At 42.8% G+C, this 20,389-nt stretch overlaps 1 non-coding gene across 1 annotated transcript; it reads left to right on the top strand.

The window, feature by feature from the left end:
- The first annotated feature begins 2,714 nt into the window (after positions 1 to 2,714).
- Trnas-gga (transfer RNA serine (anticodon GGA)) lies at positions 2,715 to 2,798 on the top strand. Its single transcript is given in 2 exon segments — positions 2,715 to 2,754; positions 2,764 to 2,798. It is a non-coding gene; the product is annotated as a tRNA-Ser (tRNA).
- The last annotated feature ends 17,591 nt before the right edge of the window (positions 2,799 to 20,389 follow it).

Below are 20,389 nucleotides of genomic sequence, written 5' to 3'. Positions count from 1 at the left end.
GTGATCTCCTCGGGAGGTATAAGTAGGTGGAAGCAATATCTCTCATACCTCATCCAGAAACGCACCCTCTCTAAACCTGGACAGCAAGCTACACCGCGATGCAGAGCGCCTCTCTTGCTGAGTCTGCCACTTGAGTTTGCTAAACATCTCCATATCGCTATCACTCTTACCAAATAACCCTGTAACGAAACGCGCCGCTCTTCTTTGGATCTTCTCTATCTCCTCTGTCAACCCGCCCTCGTGCGGATCCCACTCTGATGATCATTACTCATGTATAGGTCGAACGAGTGTTTTGCAAGCCACCTCTTTTGTTGATGGACTACATTTTCTAAGGACTCTCCCAATGAATCTGAGCCTGGCACCCGCCTTACCAACAATTAACTTTATTTGATCATTCCACTTCAAATCGTTCCGCACGCATACTCCCAGATATTTTACAGAAGTAACTGCTATCATATAATCATACAATAAAGGATCCTTCTTTCTATGTGTTCGCAATACATTACATTTGTCTATGTTAAGGGTCAGTTGCCCCTCCCTGCACCAAGTGCCTATCCGCTGCAGATATTCCTGCATTTCGCTACAGTTTTCTAACGCTGCAATTTCTCTGTATACTACAGCATCATCCGCGAAAAGCCGCATGGACCTTCCCACACTATCTAATAGGTACACTGTCAAGTTATGAACGGCAAGAACGCCAGACGCACACGGCTCACGTATATCGACAGTCGTTTTTCTATCGTCCTATTTGCGAGTGGAACAGGAAAGGAAATGACTATTACCAGTACAGTGTATCCTCTGCCACGCACCGAACTTAGTGACTTGCAGAGTACCTTTGTAGATGTGGATGTAGAAATAGTGTCCGTGGGTTCTTATATTTTTCAACAGACTTTATGACGTACAATACTATGTTGCTACTGCGAAACATTGGAGTTCTGTACAGTACAAAGTCGGACACCTTCTGCCAGACGCCCATCAACGAAAAAAATCATTTCACATTCGTAAAATTAGTTTCAAACTCTTGGATTCGATTATCTGTAAGAAGAAAAGGGTAAGGGGATTGGTTGGTTGATAGGGGTTCAAATGGCTCTGAGCACTATGGTTGATTTAGGGACGCGACGAAACAAGGTCATCGGTCCCAGCATTGTAGGGTAGGAATTCAGTCGTGCCGTTTCAAAGGAACCATCCCGGCATTTGCTTGAAGCGATTTAGAGAAGTCACAGGAAACCTAGATCAGTATGGCCAGACGCTGGTTCGAACCGTCGTCCTCTCGAATGCGAGTCCAGTGAGTTAACCGCTGCGCCTCTTCACTCGGTAGGTTAAGGGGAGGAAAGGGAAGAGTAATGGCGGAGTTGGAGGGCAGAAGCGGGTTATCAGCGTCTGAACAGCGAACGAGAGTCGGCCGCCGAGTGAGCGGTGGTTCGGTAAGCGACGGTTGGCCGGCACTTGGCGTTTCTGACGGCCCGGCGTCGCGGGGGACGGCAGCCAGACGTCGAGTGCAGCGTCAGCAGGTCGGTCTCCGTATAATGCGGCGGTCGGCGCTGGGAAGATGTTGGTGCGTCCTCTCTGGGGTCTCCTGCCGACGTTTTCCTCTGCTCCACCAGTGGCCCCCTAGGGACAGGGCGGCCTCATACTGCGGGCGCTCTTCCGGCAGCGTCGCTGCCTCGTTCTGGTTTCCCACGCGCCACGTACGTTCAAAGTGAGGCGAAGAGAGTGGAGATCAGAAATTACTCTGCCACGTGGCAACAGAACGTTAATATCAAACATCTGCAATACACCTACATTTTGTACACGTGGTGTACCAGAACTAATAGAAAAAAAACTGCCATGGGTGAATTCGTACCACAACAGAAACAAATGTACACGTCGTGTTAAACATAAACAGTTATCGAGCCGTTTACATAAAAATTACGAATCTTATTCCACTGACCTTATAAAAACAATTACTTATTACAAATGTATTTGAAAAATAAACTTTTCTTCGAAGGTCCTACCTATACTGAAGCGCCAAATAATCTGGTATAGGTATTCAAATACAGAGATATGCAAACAGGCAGAATACGGAGCTGCGGTCGGCAACGCCCATATAAGACAGCAAGCGTCTGGCCCAGTTGTTAAATCTCCTACTGCTGATACAATGGCAGGTTATCAAGATAGTGCGCTATAGTCGGCGCACGAGCGATGGGACACAGCATCTCCGAGTCACCGATGAAATGTGGACTTCCCATTACGACCACTTCCCGCGTGTGTACCGTGAAAATCAGCAGTCCGGTAAATCATTAGATCTCCGACATCGCTGCGGCCGGAAAATGATCCTGCAAGAACGGGAAGAACGACGAGAAGAGAATTGTACAACGTGACACAAGTGCAAACCTTCCGCAAATTGCTGCAAATTTCAGTGCTGAGCCAACAAAAAGTGACGTCTTGCGAACAATTCAGCGAAACATCATCGATATGGGCTTTCAGAGTCGAAGGGCCACTCGTGTACCATTAATGACTGCCCGACGCGTCGCCAGGGCTCTTGAACACTGACATAGGACCGTTGATGATGGGAAGCATATTACCCGGTCGGACGAGTGTGGACGGACGTGTACGGGTATGGTAACAATCTCATCAATCCATGGGCCCTGCATGTCAACAAGGATCTGTTCAAGTTAGGGTGGAGACTCTGTAATGGTGTAGTGCGTGTGCAGTTGGAGTGACATGTCTAGCCGGCCCGGGTGGCCGAGCGGTTCTAGGCGCTACAGTCTGGAACCGCACGACAGCTACGGTCGCAGGTTCGAATCCTGCCCCGGGCATGGATGTGTGTGATGTCCTTAGGTTAGCTAGGTTTCAGTAGTTCTACGTTATAGGGGACTGATGACCTGAGAAGTTAAGTCCCATAGTGCTCAGAGCCATTTGAACCATTTTGACATGGCCAAATTCGACTCTGACAGGTGACACGTAGGTAAGCATCTTATCTGCTTGATCCATCCATGTCCATTGTGGATTCCGACGGACTTTGGCAATTCCAGCAAGACAATGCGACACCACACATGTCTACAGTTTCTACGGAGTGTCTCCTGGAACACTCTTCTGAGTTTGAACACTTCAGCTGGCCACCAAACTCCCAGACATGACCATTATTAAGCATATGTGGGATGCCTTGCAACGTGCTGTGCAGAAGAGATCTCCACCGCCTGGTAATGTTAATGATTTATGGACAGCCCTGCAGGATTGATCGTGTCAGTGCTCTCCAGCACCTACTTCAGACATTAATCGAGTCCATACCACGTCTTGTAGCGGCACTTTCGCGTGCTCGCGGGCATCCAACACGATATTAGGCAGGTATACTAGTTTCTTTGTCTCTTCATTGCGATTTGGTTCAAATTTCACCAGTGTGTGCAGATAAAACACTAGAAGGAAGTTACTTTCATCACTCATTACTGAAACTATGATCAGCTCGGAAAGGTGCTTACTACACACCCGAGAAAATAGCTGATAATTTGCCGAAAAATATAAAACGTGTGACTGGTAGCTTTAGAAGTTTCCCATCTGTCCTTGAGTCTTTTCTTCTGGATACCTCTGTTCAACAGGTCCACTTTAATGAAAACTGGTATTATGTGTAGTTAGAAGTATATCCGAAAAAATAGAAAAAATGATATCTTTATTGTTTTTATCTTCAAGCCTGTAATGACCCCTATGCAGCCCTACACAGAAAAATTCATGAGCATGTTTCCTTTTACTTCGTAATTTCAATAAGAATCGTGCAAATGACCATGCAACATACAACAAATCAGTGTACTTCTGGGATTGTATAACTGTCTAAAATACTGAAATAAAAGAGATGAATTTTAGTTGCGAAGGGAGACTGGAAGTCGATAGTAGGAAAAAGAAGAAAAGTAAAAATAGTAGAACATGGATAAGGGTAAAGGGGATGAAAAGCGAAGCTACCTGCTAGAATATTTAATTATTGGTAAAACTAGAATTGAGGCACAAGAAAGGAGGTCGTGTATATGTAAGAGCAGTTACAACTTTCTGTACATAAAAGACAGCTAGTAAATAGCATAAACATGCAACTCAATAACAACAATGCCATGATTCTGAAAACTGACAAAAGCAATTTTGTAGTAATTATGAACGAAGATGAATAAATTACTAAAACGCTGACTTAATTATCAGAGGTAGAGAAAGATCCACCTGTTAAGTTCCAGACTACAGTCAGAATAATGGTTAATAAATGAAATATCCTCTTCACAGAAAAGCAAGCAAAATTATTCATTTTAATGAATCCCACACTCCCAAGACTGAGAGCTCAACCTAAGACCCATAAACCCCAAGTTCCAACGAGGCCTATTGTTGATTCTAAGAATACACCTGCTTCCAAAGTCTCCCACTTACTGAACTAAATTCTGAAACAGTAATAGACTTTTGATAAATCATACTCAGTTAACAGCACAAAGGAATTAGCAACTAAAATTAAAGACATAAATATTCCTGCCGGTGCCATGTTTGCCTCTTTTGATGTAAGTTACCTATTTACAAATGTACCAACAGAAGAAACAATAGACATAATTTTTGAAAACTTAATAAACCATACAAAATTGTCAATTGCAGAAATATCACAAGTCAAGGACATGTTGCAGCTAATATTGTCTCACAATTACTTTACATTTATTGTGGAAGTTTACCAAGAGAATGACGCTCTTGCCATGGTCAGTAGCATATCAAGTTTTCTGGCAGACATATTTCTCAATCATATGGAAAGGAAGTTCTTTAACGTAAACAACAGATTCAAAAGTAAAATAATATATCACTAGAGACATGTTGACGATACCTTGCTTCTATTTGATGGAACAAAAGATGAGATCGAAGAACTAATAGCAGTATTCAATTCTTTGCACAAAAGCATAAAATTCACAATAGAAGATGAGGGCAACAAAAGCATAAATTTCCTGGACGTTAAAATCACCAACCGTCAACAAAAAAATAAGTTCAGAATACACAGAAAACACACATACACAAGCATAACAGTGGACAACTCATTATGCCATTTCACCACACAGAAACATGCTGCATTTACGTCCATGCTACACAGAGTACATTCTCTTGATATAGAAGAAAACACACTCAAGAATGAGATAGGTGCATTAAAGAGCATTGCCATAATCAATGACTACACAGACAAAACAATTGACAATTTAGACAGACAAATACACAAAAACAAGACAACGAATGGCAACACTATGAAAGAAGAGAAAATATTCGCCAGTATGCCATACCTGGCCCCTATATTACAAAAAAAGCTAACCTTTTCAATAAACCAAATGTAACAGTTCCGTTCTCAACTAATAATAATTTAGGAAACTTACTCATCCATAACATAAAATCAAATACCCAAACATACAACAGTAGAATGTACAAAGAATCATGCCCCAGTTGTCCTGCCTATTATGTAAGGAAAATAGGCACATACTTCAAAACCCGTTTTCAAGAACACGTAAATGCTTTCAGGCTGAACCACTTTGAAAAATCAGTCATTGCACAACATATGTTGGAAACGAAAATGTTACCAACAACCTAGAAAACAATTTGGTGGTATTACATAATGAAGCCAATGGTGAAACCCTAAATCTGTAAGAACAACTGGAACTGTACCTCCACAAAATAAAAAAGTAAAAAAAACAAAAACAGAATCGATGTTAAATGAACAAACAAATTCTAAAGATATTTTCTGCATATCTCAAATATTTCCTGCCTTTGTCAGTTGTTTAATAATTATATCTTTATCACCATGAAAAATTCATCTTTGCCCACACCGTGTACGAAAACATCTGTGAATTGTTTACAAACGTGTTTGGGAATCTGCCTCTTGAATGAAGTAATATGTTTGAAATCATGGAGAAAAAAATGTATGCTGTTGCTGAAAATTTAAAAACGCTTTTCTTGGATTATTTGGTAAGTTTACACCACTTATATTTTCCAATATTTCGCACATATTTTCCGAGTTTGACTTAGGAAATTCGCAGCCTAAAATCAAACCTTTTCGTGAATATGCATTTCACCCAACCCAAGAGAAAAAAAACAGCTTGTGTTGAGACGAATTACACCTGACGATGGGCACACAGGGACCGAAGTGAATCGTGTCTTGAATAAAACACGAAAAATTGTGGGTGAAGGCAGTTTTTTTAATTCATACCTCGAGTGCATAAAAGACATGCTGACGATTCTAGTGTGGAGCTATGGATCTTGCAGTCCACGTTACATGTGGTACTTCCCTCGTTGCTACCGTGTGCACAATAACATAGCAATAAAAAATAACTAATATATGGTCCGAGTAAAATTGTAGCACACGTAACACAAACCTGTGTGAATATATATATTCTAGACTATGACGCAACTGTTTTTATACAGGGTGGTCCATTGATCGTGACCAGACCAAATATCTCAAGAAATAAGCATCAAACGAAAAAACTGCAAGGAACGAAAATTGTCTAGCTTAAAGGAGGAAACCAGATGGCGCTATGGTTGGCCCGCTAGATGGCGCTGCCATAGGTCAAACGGATATAAACTGCGGTTTTTAAAATAGGAGCCCACATTTTTATTACGTACTCGTGTACTACGTAAAGAAATATGAATGTTTTAGCTGTACCACTTTTTTCGCTTTGTGATAGATGGCGATGTAATAGTCACAAACATATGGCTCACAATTTTAAACGAACAGTTGGTAACAGGTAGGTTTTTTAAATTAAAATACAGAATGTAGGTACGTTTGAACAATTTATTTTGATTGTTCCAATGTGATACATGTACCTTCGTGAACTTATAATTTCTGAGAACGCATGCTGTTACAGCATGATTACCTGTAAATACTACATTAATGCAATAAATGCTCAAAATAATGTCCGTCAACTTCTTTGCATTTGGCAATACGTGTAAAGACATTCCTCTCAACAGCGACTACTTTGCCTTCCGTAAAGTTGGCACAAGCATTGACAATGCGCTGACGCATGTTATCAGGCGTTGTCGGTAGATCACGATAGCAAATATCCTTCAACTTTCCCCACAGAAAGAAATCCGGGACGTCAGATCCGGTGAACATGGGGGCCATGGTATGGTGCTTCGACGACCAATCCACCTGTCATGAAATACGCTATTCAATACCGCTTCCACCGAACGCGAGCTATGTGCCGGACATCTATCATGTTGGAAGCACATCGCCATTCTGTCATGCTGTGAAACATCTTTTACTAACATCGATAGAACTTTACGTAGGAAATCAACATACATTGCACCATTTAGATTGCCATCGATAAAATGGGGACCAATTATCCTTCCTCCCATAATGCCGCACCATACATTAACCCGCCAAGGTCGCTGATGTTCCACTTGTCACAGCCATCGTGGATTTTCCGTTGCCCAATGGTGCATATAATGCCGGTTTACGTAACCGCTGTTGGTGAATGAAGCTTCGTCGCTAAAGAGAACGCGTGCATAAAATCAGTCATCGTCCCGTAATTTCTCTTGTTCCCAGTAGTAGAACTGTACACAACGTTCAAAGTCGTCGCCATACAATTCCTGTTGCAAAGAAATATGATAAGGGTGTAATCGATGTTGATGTAGCATTCTCAACACCGCCGGACGGAGTGGCCGAGCGGTTCTAGGCGCTACAGACTGGAACCGCGCTACCGCTACGGTCGCAGGTTCGAATCCTGCTTTGGGCATGGATGTGTGTGATGTCCGTAGGTTAGTTAGGTTTAAGTAGTTCTAAGTCTAGGGGACTGATGACCTCAGAAGTTAAGTCCCATCGTGCTCAGAGCCATTTGAGCCATTCTCAACACCGACGTTTTTGAGATTCCCGATTGTCGCGCAGTTTGTCTGCTACTGATGTGCGGATTAGCCGCGACAGCAGCTAAAGCACCTACTTGGGCATCGTCATTTGTTGCAGGTAGTTGTTGACGTTTCACATGTGGCTGAACACTTCCTGTTTCCTTAAATAACGTACCTATGCGGCGAACTATCCGGACACTTGGATGATGTCGTCCAGGTTACCGAGCAGCATACACAGCACACGCCCGTTGGGCATTTTGATCACAATAGCCATACATCAACACGATATCGACCTTTTCCGCAATTGGTAAGCGATCCATTTTAACACGGGTAATGTATCACGATGCAAATAGCATTCGCAGTGGCGGAATGTTACGTGATACGACTTACTTATACGTTTGAGACTATTACAGCGCCATTTATCACAAAGTGAAAAAAGTGGTCCAAATAAAACTATGATATTTATTTACGTACGACACGAATATGTAATAAAAATGCGGGTTCCTATTTTAAAAAACGCAGCTGATATCCGTTTGACCTATGGCTGCGACATCTAGCGAGCCAACCATAGCGCCATCTGGGTTGATTTCTGATAAGATGCGTATAGGATAATAGCAACAGCAGCTGAAAATGATAGAAGAAAACTCATTATGGATAGGAAGGTGGGGCAGAGAGTGAGCTACTGTGAACATTCAGTGATAGGGTTGTTCTCATCAGAATCGGCAGAAAACCAGTACTGACAACAATAGTTCAAAGATACATGCCATTGTCGAAAGTGAAGAGATAGAGAAAGTATATGACGATATTGAAAGGGTAATACAGTATGTAAAGGGAGATGAAAATCTAACAGTCTTGGGGATTGGAATGCATTTGTTGGGGAAGCAGCAGAAGAAAGTCTTACGAGAGTATGTTTCCCTGGTACTAGGAAGTGAAGAGAAGAAACGGTAATTGATTTATGTAATAAACTACTTTCGATAGGAATAGAGAATACTCTGTTCAAGAAACGCATGAGGAGGAGGTATGCTTGGGAATCGTCAGGTACTGCGGGAAGATTTCATTTAGATCACATCTTGGTCAAGCACAGATCCCGAAATTAGATATGGGTTGTAAGGCGTACCCAGGAGCAGATGTAGACAGATAAAAATTTAGTAGTGAGAAGAACAGACTGAAGTTTAAGAGACTGGACAGGAAGAATCAACACGCAGAGAAGTGGAATGCGGAAGTACTAAGGAATAACGAGATACGCTTAAGTTCTCTAAGGCTGTAGGCACTGCAATAAGGAATAGTTGAAGAGGAATGGACATCTCTAATTAGGGCAATCACAGAAGCTGAGAAAAGAAACCTTAAGTACAAAGAAGGTAACAGCGAAGAGACCATGGATAACAGAAGAAATACTTCAGATGATCGATGAAAGAAGGAAGTACCAAAATGTTCGGGGAAATTAAGAAATATACGTCGCTGAGGAATGAAAGAATTAGGAAGTGAAGGGAAGCAAGACGAATTGGCTGCATGAAAAATGTGAAGCAATCGAAAAAGAAACGGCTGTCGGGAGGGCTGACTGAGCATACAGAAGAGTCAAAATAGCCATCGGTGAAATTAAAAACATAGGTGGTACCATTAAGAGTGCAAAGGGGATTCCACTGTTAAATGCAGAGGAGTGAGCGGATAGGTGGAAGGAGTACATTGATTGTCTGATGTGATAGAAGAAGAAAAAAATGAGTCTATTTAGAAGAGACAGGTTACCCAGTATTAGAACCAGAATTTAAAAGGGCTTTGGAATTGAAGAAATATATGATGAAATAAAAGAAATTATTCAGATAGTGAAGGGAGACGAAAATTTAACAGTCATGGGTGACTGGAATTAGGTAGCAGGAAAAGGGAGAGAAGGAAATGTAGTAGATAAATATGGATTGGGCGTAAGAAATGAAAGAGGAAGCCGTCTGGTAGAATTCTGCACAGAGCATAACTTAATCATAGCTAGCACTTGCTTCAAGAATCATAAAAGAAGGTTGTATACATGGAAGAATGCAGGGGATACTAGAAGGTATCAGATAGATTACATAATGGTAAGACAAGGATGAAGGAACCAGGTTTTAAATTGTAAAACATTTCCAGGGGCAGATATGGAATCTGACCACAATCTGTTGGTTGTGAACTGTAGATTAAAACTGAAGAAACTGCAAAAAGGTGGGAATATACGGAGATGGGATCTGTATAAACTGACTAAACCAGAGGTTGTACAGAGTTTCAGGGTGAGCATAAGAGAACAACTGGCAGGAATGGGGGAAAGAAATACAGTAGAAGAAGAATGGATAGCCTTGGGAGAGCCAGTACTGACAAAACTCTACCATCTGGTGAGCAAGATGTACGAGACAGGCGAAATACCCTCAGACTTCAAGAAGAATATAATAATTCCAATCTCAAAGAAAGCACGTGTTGACAGATGAGAAAATTACCGAACTATCAGTTTAATAAGTCACAGCTGTAAAATACTAACGCGAATTCTTTATACACGAATGGAAAAACTGGTAGAAGTCGACCTCGGAGAAGATCAGTTTGGATTCCGTAGAAATATTGCAGTACGTGATGCAATACTGACCTTACAACTTAACCTAGAAGAAAGATTATGGAAAGGCAAAACTACGTTTCTAGGATTTGTAGACCAAGAGAAAGATTTTGATAATGTTGGCTGAAATAATCTCTTTCAAAATCTAAAGGTGGCAAGGGTAAAATACAGGGAGCGAAAGGCTATTTACAGTTTGTACAGAAACCAGATGGCAGTTATAAGAGTCGAGGGGCACGAAAGGGAAGCAGTGGTTGGGAAGGGAGTGAGACAGTGTTATAGCCTCTCCCCGATGTTACTCAATCTGTATATTGAGCAAGCAGTGAAGGAAACAAAAGAAATATTTGGAGTAGGTATTAAAATATATGGAGAAGAAATAAAAGCTTTGAGGTTTGCCGATGACATTGTAATTCTGTCAGAGACAGCAAAGGACTTGGAAGACTTGTAATTTTCACACTTGTCAACACCTGCTTTATTTCGGATTGCTATTATTATATTCTTCTTGAAGTCTGAGGGTATTTCACTTGTCTCATACATCTTGCTCACCAGATGGAAGAGTTTTGTCAGGACTGGCTCGCCCAAGGCCGTCAGTAGTTCTAATGGAATGTTGTCTACTACCAGGGCCTCGTTTCGACTCAGGTCTTTCAGTGCGCTGTCAAACTCTTTACACAGTGTCGTATCTCCCATTTCATCTTCATCTAAATCATCTTCCATTTCCATAATATTGTCCTCAAGTACATCGCCCTTGTATAGACCCTCTATATACTCCTTCCACCTTTCTGATTTCCCTACTTTCCGCGCGGGATTAGCCGAGCGATCTAAGACGCTGCAGCCATGGTTGAGCGGCTGATCCCAGAGGAGGTTCGAGTCCTCCCTCGGGCATGGGTGTGTGTGTTTGTCCTTAGGATAATTTAGGTTAATTAGTGTGTAAGCTCAGGGACTGATGACCTTAGCAGTTAAGTCCCATAATATTTCACACACATTTGAACATTTTTGAACTTTCCCTTCTTTGCTTAGAACTGGATTTCCATCTGAGGTCATGATATTCATGTAAGTGGCTGTCTTTTATCCAAAGGTCTCTTTAATTTTCCTGTAGGCAGTATCTATCTTACTCCTAGTGAGATAAGCCTCTACATACTTATATTTGTCCTCTAGCCACCCCCCCTTCCCCTTAGCCATTTTGTACTTCCTGTCAATCTCATTTTTGAGAAGTTTCTATTCCTTTTTGCCTGCTTCAGTTTCTGCATTTTTATATTTTCTCCTTTCATCAATAAAATTCAATATTTCTTCTCTTACTCAAGGACTTCTACTACCCCTCGTCGTTTTACCTACTTGATCCTCTGCTGCCTTTACTACTTCATCCCTCAGAGCTACCCATTCTTCTTCTACTGTATTTCTTTCCCCCATTCCTGCCAGTTGTTCCCTTACGCTCGCCCTGAAACTCTGTACAACCTCTGGTTTAGTCAGTTTATACAGATCCCCTCTCTTTCTGTATATTCCCACGTTTTTGCAGTTTCTTCAGTTTTAATCTACAGTTCATATCCAACAGATTGTGCTCAGATTCCATATCTGCCCCTGGAAATGTTTTACAATTTAAAACCTGGTAATCTGTCTGATACCTTCTAGTATCACCCGGATACTTCCAGGTATACAACCTTCTTTTATGATTCTTGAAGCAAGTGCTAGCATGATTAAGTTATGCTCTGTGCTAAATTCTACCAGACAGCTTACTCTTTCATTTCTTACGCCCAATCCATATTTATCTACTACATTTCCTTCTCTCCCTTTTCCTACTATCGAATTCCAGTCACCCATTACTATTAAATTTTCGCCTCCCTTCACTATCTGAATAATATCTTTTATCTCATCATACATTTCATCAATTTCTTCATCATCTACAGTGCTAGTTGGCATATAAACTTGTACTACTTTAGTAGGCATGGGCTTCACGTTTCTCTTGGCCACACGAATGCGTTCACTATGCTGTTTGTAGTAGCTTACCCGCACTCCTAATTTGTTTATTAATTATTAAACCTACTCCTCCATTACCCCTATTTGGTTTTGTGTTTATAACCCTATATCCACCTGACCAACAGTCTTGTTCCTCCTGCCACCGAACTTCACTAATTCCCACTATATCTAACTTCAACCTATCCAGTTCCGTTTTTAAATTTTCTAACCTACCTGCCGTATAAGGGATCTAACATTCCACGTTACGATCCGTACAACGCCAGTTTTCTTTATCCTGGTAACGTCATCGTCTTGAGTAATCCCAGCCCGGAGATCCGAATGGTAGACTATTTTACCTCCGGAATATTTTACCCAAGAGGACGCCATCATCAATTAACCGTACAGTAAAGCTTCATGCCCTCGGGAAAAATTACGGCTGTAGTTTCCCCTTGCTTTCAGCCGTTCCCAGTACCAGCGCAGCAAGGCTGTTTTGGTTAGTGCTACAAAGCGAAATCAGTCAATCATCCAGACTGTTGTCCCTGAAATTCCTGAAAAGGCTGCTGCCCCTCTTCAGGAACCACACGTTTGTCTGGCCTCTCAACAGATATCCCTCCGTTGTGGTTGCACCTACGGTACGGCTATCTGTATCGCTGAGGCACGCAAGCCTCCCCACCAACGGCAAGGTCAATGGTTCATTATTGAAAAGTGAGTAAAAAAGTATAAAAAATTTGTAGAAGAGAAGTATGCAGTTTTGACGATGGCTTCATCTGCTTTGTACGGTACAGAAAATTTGTGCGCAGTCGTTATTGTAGTTTCGTGTATAAATTAGGTGAATATTAAACCTCGAAAAAGAATATATATTAGAATATTTTCTTAAGATTTTGTGACAGCACTCATGGAGAGTTGTAGAGAACAATAGCTTTTAAGAAATGGTGTAAGTTTATATTTTCGTGGTGATTTTCTGGTCAGAGGAGAAATGTCTTAATAACTGATCAAGAATTATTAACAATTTCTGCGTCCATGTGCGCAGGTACATCCATCTTGCATTGCTATGTTATTGTCCATGTTAGGAAGTAGGATGTCGGTTGTGGTTGGTGCATACCCCTACGATGCTCAGCACCTAACTGTAGAGACACAAAATGGCCATGAAAATTTATTTAAAATCATGTTTATCTCGCACAATGCCAACATCATATTAAAAGGAATATTAATAGGTGTGGCCCATATAGCATGAAACACAAGGGTACCACACCACTCACATAGATATGATAGTGGGAGGAGGGATCTACCTGTGACAGGAAACAAATGACCAGTATAGCTATTAGATTTATTGTCCTTAAAGGATAAAATCACTTTTACGGACTAAAGAAAAACGTTACCTAGACAGTTTTTTGGGGGGACAAAAGGTGGTAGAGAAATAATACTTTGGGTAGTTGTTGACCATGTATTAAAGTATATCACAAAAATCGTTGTCGTAAAGTATTACTAAGTGACGACACCGCAGCAATACCCCAGAGACATGTTAAATTTGTGGCGATCTGCGGCATGCACTGCAACCGGTTCCAATTTGAATCTGGAAAAAAAAATCTATGTAATCTTCATGATTGTAGCTAGTGAATCACGTAGGGGTTCTCATAAATACTGATTTTTGTGTAATTGGCCAGTGTGTGAATAAAGTCGTTCAGTTTTCACCAAAATAGGACAGTCATTTGTTAATAAATATTGCTGAAATGAACTAATGGAAAATCCCCTACGTGGTTTACTTTGAAATGTTATTTCACAAGATGCGAATAAATTTTCAAATAAAAAGACTGAAAATTGTTGGGGCCATGCTGCGTGGCGTTTTGGAAAATCATATTCCGAGAAAAACTCGTTAGAAATTTCGAAATGTGTTAACGACGTGAATAAATGAAAACACTCTACATTTAGAAAACTCTTACCATTAATCTGCTATCCCAGTACTAGCCTGTCGTACTGTTGGGGTTGCGATCGAAATAATATCCATTAGTTTATCCTAGTATGATTGAAATATCGGTCGTGGCAATTCCATGAACGCACAAAACAGTACAATTCCGTTTAGCCCTACTCCAAGCAGAGACATTGTTAGGATGATTCGATGGTTGATTTCATATGCGCTCCGTACAAACTTACTATTTGGTATAACAACTTCTTCGCAGGGTGGAAAATCTATTATAATTGAGAAGTCGAAGACTTCATGACATCGTTCTTGCAACGTGATGTTTGTATTGCACATTTTAGATTTCACGTATTGAGAAAAAAAAGAGAAAACGGCAAGAAAAATTATAATCTTGTAGCTGAATCCGTAATTCACATCAAAGTCCTGGTCACTGCCTTTCAAGTTTTAGCGGAGGCACTGTGTCCTTTAGCCTTGCTCTCAACCTCGTATCTATTATTTGGACGCTTTGATGGCATACAGCTTCGACGCCGTGTTGGATACAATGTTTTCGTACCTTCTTTGCTCTAGAACAAATTTTTGCTACTTGTTCTTGCCTGAAAAACAAAACGAAACGTATACTATAAGATCACAAAACACCTATGAAACGTCAATACTGCACACAAAAAACAAGATTCGAAGCGAAAAACGATTCAAAATGACTAAGCACTATGGGACTTAACATCTGAGGTCATCAGTCCCCTAGACTTAGAACTACTTAAACCTAACTAACCTAATGACATCACAGACATCCATGCCCGAGGCAGGATTCTAACCTACGACCGCAGCAGTGCGGTTCCGGAGTGAAGCGCCTAGAACCGCTCGGTTCGAAGAGAAAGATTTGCCTTTGTCGTACACATACTGTCGCTTGTTGAAGTGAAGCTAACGTATTGCAACTATACTATACCCTGACACCACAAGTGGTATCGAATTTGCGCAGGTAGGTTATTTAGGGTCGTCCGAGGTATAAGTGGAGGAGCTCAAATTCCACAGAACAAATTTTTTCTGAGATTAGACTTTTTGTCTCATATTTTACAAAGTTCAAAGCATGTTTTAAGCCAGTAAACATGATTTTTTTCCTAATGTTCTACCGTGGTATCACTCCTTACACGTGACAAATAAGCACTGATACATTAAGAAGAACCGTAGACCAAAGAGCAAGTGGTTATAACTCTAAAGTATAAACTTGACATAGGCGGGCGCGGAGGATGAAACTCGGTTAAATTAACAAATCGCAGACACCGCTAGTGACGGCGTAAGTTATTAGTTAAAGAAGCAAGGCGAAAGAAAGGAGTAAACATCATACGAGTGTCAAAATACGCATTGAGAGCAACAAGACGGATACGTGACTTTAAATCTGCGTCACTGGACGCTGAAGGCAGCGAATTAACTTCCCGTCTGAACGACAACGGCGTGTGCCAAGATGGCCCATCAGCGAGGAAACATCTTTAACTGTAACCACATTCGCACTACAGCTCGCTGATGGCCGAGCTTAATAGTCATTCTTTATAACAATGACCCTGAAACTTACAGAAAAATTAACACAAAACACGAGGCATAGCAATTACTTCGCTGTTCTCGGGCACAACATTGTTTGTTACGCGTCTCGCTTCTCCCGGAAGTTTGACGCACACCAGAGAGAGAGAGAGAGAGAGAGAGAGAGAGAGATGCGAAAACGTTATGTCTGCTGTGGTCCTTGAGTTTCTCTCGGCGTATTTGATAATCAGAATATCCACGGGTGTACTGCCGGTCTACAGTGTCCAACGGGCACAATATTTCGGCGATCATACATGTCGCCATCATCAGGTGAACAGGCGGACTGAGAGGATTCGGGTACAGATGTCGAGATACTGGGACAGCGTTGTTAGAGAGGCCATCGAAATTCGCACCAATGACGACCTCATAAACCGTAACTGTGGCTATAATCTTAGCAAGGCTAGGGAACCAGCGATTGGGTTAATCAAGAGTAAATCGAGCAAACGTATAGTTGTGACGACCACGGCGGACAGAGCCATCTCACCGACGCCATCTCAGACGCCGTCGCAATCTGTTCCACCGCGTGACCGTGGCGCGGACGGCGAAGGGAGTACGCTGCGGGCCTAGGGTATTTAAATCGGCCGTCGCCGCGACCGAACCCAGTTCCCCCTGAGCAGCCATAGCGTACGGATCTCCGTACCGGCACGTTCACAAGAGCTCAATCCGTCAGTTCACCTGATGATGGCGACATGCATGATCGCCGAAATATTGTTCCGTTGGACACTGTAGGCCGGCAGTACACCCGTGGATATTTTGATATGTATGCTGTTCACAGTCTCTGTGGGTCCTCTTGCGGAAGCGCGGGATGATTTAAGAGCTGAAATTTATCAGTTGGTCAAAACACCTTGACTAAAGTTGATGTGCTGACCAGCATAAAGTTCATGTTTAAAATCAGCTCCTAATAGTAAATAGAGTTTTTCATCTGACTCACAACATGCATCAACATAGATTTAAGAGTTGTAGTTCTAAAACCTGACGAGTCCTCAGTAGATTATTTGAGAAATCACAGAGTTATTCGTGACTCACAAGTGGTGTAGTGAGTGTCATATAAGAATGTTCAGTCACCTACATCACGTAGTGAAAAGTTGTCTATTTCAATAGTCATGTTCAACAAACCTTTGAATATCATAATTGAGGTTCAATGTACAACGTAAGAGTTCATGTTTGTTGACAAATGTGTAACTTCAACATATTAGCATGACCGAATATTATTCAAGTGTTCACGGAAAGTTCTTTGTAAGGATCTTCCATATCAGCCTGCTGATGGATAAAGTCGCTTAAGAGACTTCCTGTTATGTCCGCACTATAACACAACAAATATTCCGTGATAACCAAATTTGTTTGATCTTGTGTCACTCAAAACAAAACTTAGGTTCGACTACACAACACTTCGCTGCCTGTAGCGCCAACGAGAAATCAGAGTCACTAGTAGTAGAGAAGTCCAAACCACTGCCAACCAGTCGATACCGACGCGTCGCAAGTTTCCAGCCAAGGAGGCCACAGTACGGTTCGGCCGTCGTGAATCCAGCAGCCGGGAAGTAACACAGTAATCGGAGAAGATTGAACTGGTTAAACGGGCTCAGGGAGCTCGCTTAAATCCGCAGGTCCGGCCAATCAGAGTGTCGGTAGATGGCGCCCTTGTACGGTTGCTCACTCTGGTGGCGAGGGCAGCGCCGCCAGGGTACTCCGTATCGATAGCGGTGTCTACCCCGCGACGACGCGTTCACTGGCGCCAGTTGTTGACATCGTGTGCGACGCCAGCGGTCCTCGCTGTGTGCCGCGCGTGTTGTAGCACGCCGCGCCCAGTTGACGGCTGCTGTGAGGCGGCAGATACGACACTTCCTGACAGCTCACATTGCCGTTGTGGGTTTGGTGACTTCTTTAGCGTCGCATTGTAGTCTGCGGGGCAGTCTGGCTGGCAATGACAGCAGGTAGCTCTGGTGTGCTGTAGCCTTTTGTAGAGGAGTCAGCTCGCGTCGAGTAAGGCATGTAAAAGCCCATAGCCACACAGGAGTGGCGATAAACGGTCGAACAATACCTTTCGCCACTGGTGTATCGACAAAAGCCCAGACTTGTCCGCGCGCGCAAAACAACCTAACTACGGCGCTCTCTGGCTGCCTGTAATAATATCTCAATGTACCTCACCAATGGCAAAAATATCAGCAATAACACACGACGATAACTTCATATCGTGCAAATAAATCCAGTGTGTCGTCCAATGTATTCATTACAGTAGTTGTTTCAACACTGCCTCAAAGGGTCTAAAACCAATGGGAAGCCGTCCTCACCCTAGTCATCTTGTTATCCTCTCATACTCACGCCCATAGTTACAAACTGGTAATCTTCCACTAAACAAACTTCTTCTGGGGAGACATATGTTGGTGACATCTAATAGTTACAGTTTTCACAACGTTAACATGGATAATTTTACTGACTCGGAGTGGCGCACAGCATACACAGTGTGGTATCACGTACCGATACCACCCTATAGTGTATCAAGGTTGGTAACGCAAAAGCAAGTTTCCGCCTGACACCGATAGGGCTCGCGCGCGATTTGCTGGACCCAACATTGTGTGTCTACTGAGACTTGCCTAAAGCAGCTCTGCATTATTAGCGCTCTGTACCACCAAATTATACGCTGAAAAGCCAAAGAAACTTTTACACCTGCCTAATACCTTGTAGGGCCCCCCTCGAGAACACAGAAGTGCCGCAACTGGACGTGTCATGGACTCGACTAATGTCTGAAGTAGTGATGGAGGGAACTGACGCCATGAATCCTCAAGGGCTGTCCATATATCTGTAAGAGTACGAGGCGGTGGAGATCTCTTCTGAAAAGCACGTTGCAAGGCACACGAGATATGCTGCATAATGTTCATGTTTGAAGAGTTTGGTGGCCAGCGGAAGTGTTTAAACTGAAAAAAGTGTTCCTCGAGTCACTCTGTAGCAATTCTGGACGTGTGCGATGTGGCATTGTCCTGCTGTAATTGCCAGAGACCGTCGGAATGAGCAATGGACATGAGTGGATGCAGGTGATCAGACAGTATGCTTACATATGTGTTACCTGTCAGATTTGCATCTAGACGTATCAGGTGTCCCATATCACTCCAGCTGCACACGCCCCACACCATTACAGAGCCTCCACCAGCTTGAACAGTCTCCTGCTGACATGCATTTTCCACAGATCCATGAGGTTGTCTCCATACCCGTACACGTCCATTCGCTCGATACAATTTGAAACGAGACTCGTCCGACCAGCCAACATGTCTCCAGTCAGCAACAGTCCAACGTCGGTCCTGACGGACCCAGACGATGCGTAAAGCTTTGGCTCGTGCAGTCATCAAGAGTACACGAGTGGGCCTTCGGCTCCGAAAGCCCGTATCAAAGATGTTTCGTTAAATGTTTCGCACGCTGACACTTCTTCAAGGTGCACCTATGAAATCTGCAGCACTTTGTGGAAGAGTTGCACTTATGTCACGTTGAAAGATTCTCTTGAGTGTTCACTGGTCCCGTTCTTGGCCGCGGGGGGTAGCCGCGCGGTCTCAGGCGTCTTGCCACGGTTCGCGCCGCTCCTCCCGTTGGAGATTCGAGACCTCTTCGGGCATGGTGTGTGTGTTATCAGCGTAAGTAAGTTTAAGTTAGATTAAGTAGTGTGTAAGCCTATGGACCGATGACATCAATAGTTTGGTCCCACAGGAACTTACCACAAATTTCCAGATTTGCCGTCCTTGCAGTGTCTTTTTCCGGCAGCAGTGATGTCGCATTTTCATGTTTTACCGGATTCTTGATATTCACGGTACACTCCTAAAATGGCCGCACGGGGAAATTCCCACTTAATTGCTACCTCGGAGATGCTGTGTCCCATCGCTCGTGCGCCGACTGTAACACCGCGTTCAAACTCACTTAAATCTTGATAACCTGCCATTGTAGCAGCAGTAACCGATCTAACAACTGCACGAGAAACTTGTTGTCTTATATAGGCATTGCCGACAGGAGCGCCGTTATTCTACCTGTTCACGAATCTCTATATTTGAATACTCAAAAAAAAAAAAAAAAAAAGGTTCAAATTGCTCTGAGCACTATGGGACTTAACATCTGAGGTCATCAGTCCCCTAGAACTTAGAACTACTTAAACCTAACTAACCTAAGGACATCACACACATCCATGACCGAGGCAGGATTCGAACCTGCGACAGTAGCGGTCTCGCGGTTCCAGACTGATGCGCCTAGAATCCCTCGACCACTCCGGCCGGCTTGAATACTCTTGCCTATTCCAGTTTGTCTGGGGCATCAGTGCGGACGGCCCGTGGCATCCACTCAGCCAACTTGTGCTTGGAGCCACTTCGCCACGTGACGCAATGCTGGTCCTACGCCATAGCCCGCTTTTAGCACAGGTAGACTCTTCTGTGTTGGACTCTGTTTCTTGCTGCATTAATTGTACTAAGTCTTCGTTCGCTTGGAGAAACCCATGTATATCTTCTGTTTACTGTAATTAACTTGTTCGCTATGTTCAGCTCTGCTACCACGACAGTTGCCGCACAACTCTACAGCCCATGTCTCCTTACTGTTATGTACGAAAT

Source organism: Schistocerca gregaria, chromosome 7 (assembly GCF_023897955.1).
Source record: "Schistocerca gregaria isolate iqSchGreg1 chromosome 7, iqSchGreg1.2, whole genome shotgun sequence".
NCBI lineage: Eukaryota > Metazoa > Arthropoda > Insecta > Orthoptera > Acrididae > Schistocerca > Schistocerca gregaria.
The sequence above is the reverse complement of the archived record's forward strand: the minus strand, read 5'-3'. Positions and strand labels throughout refer to the sequence as shown.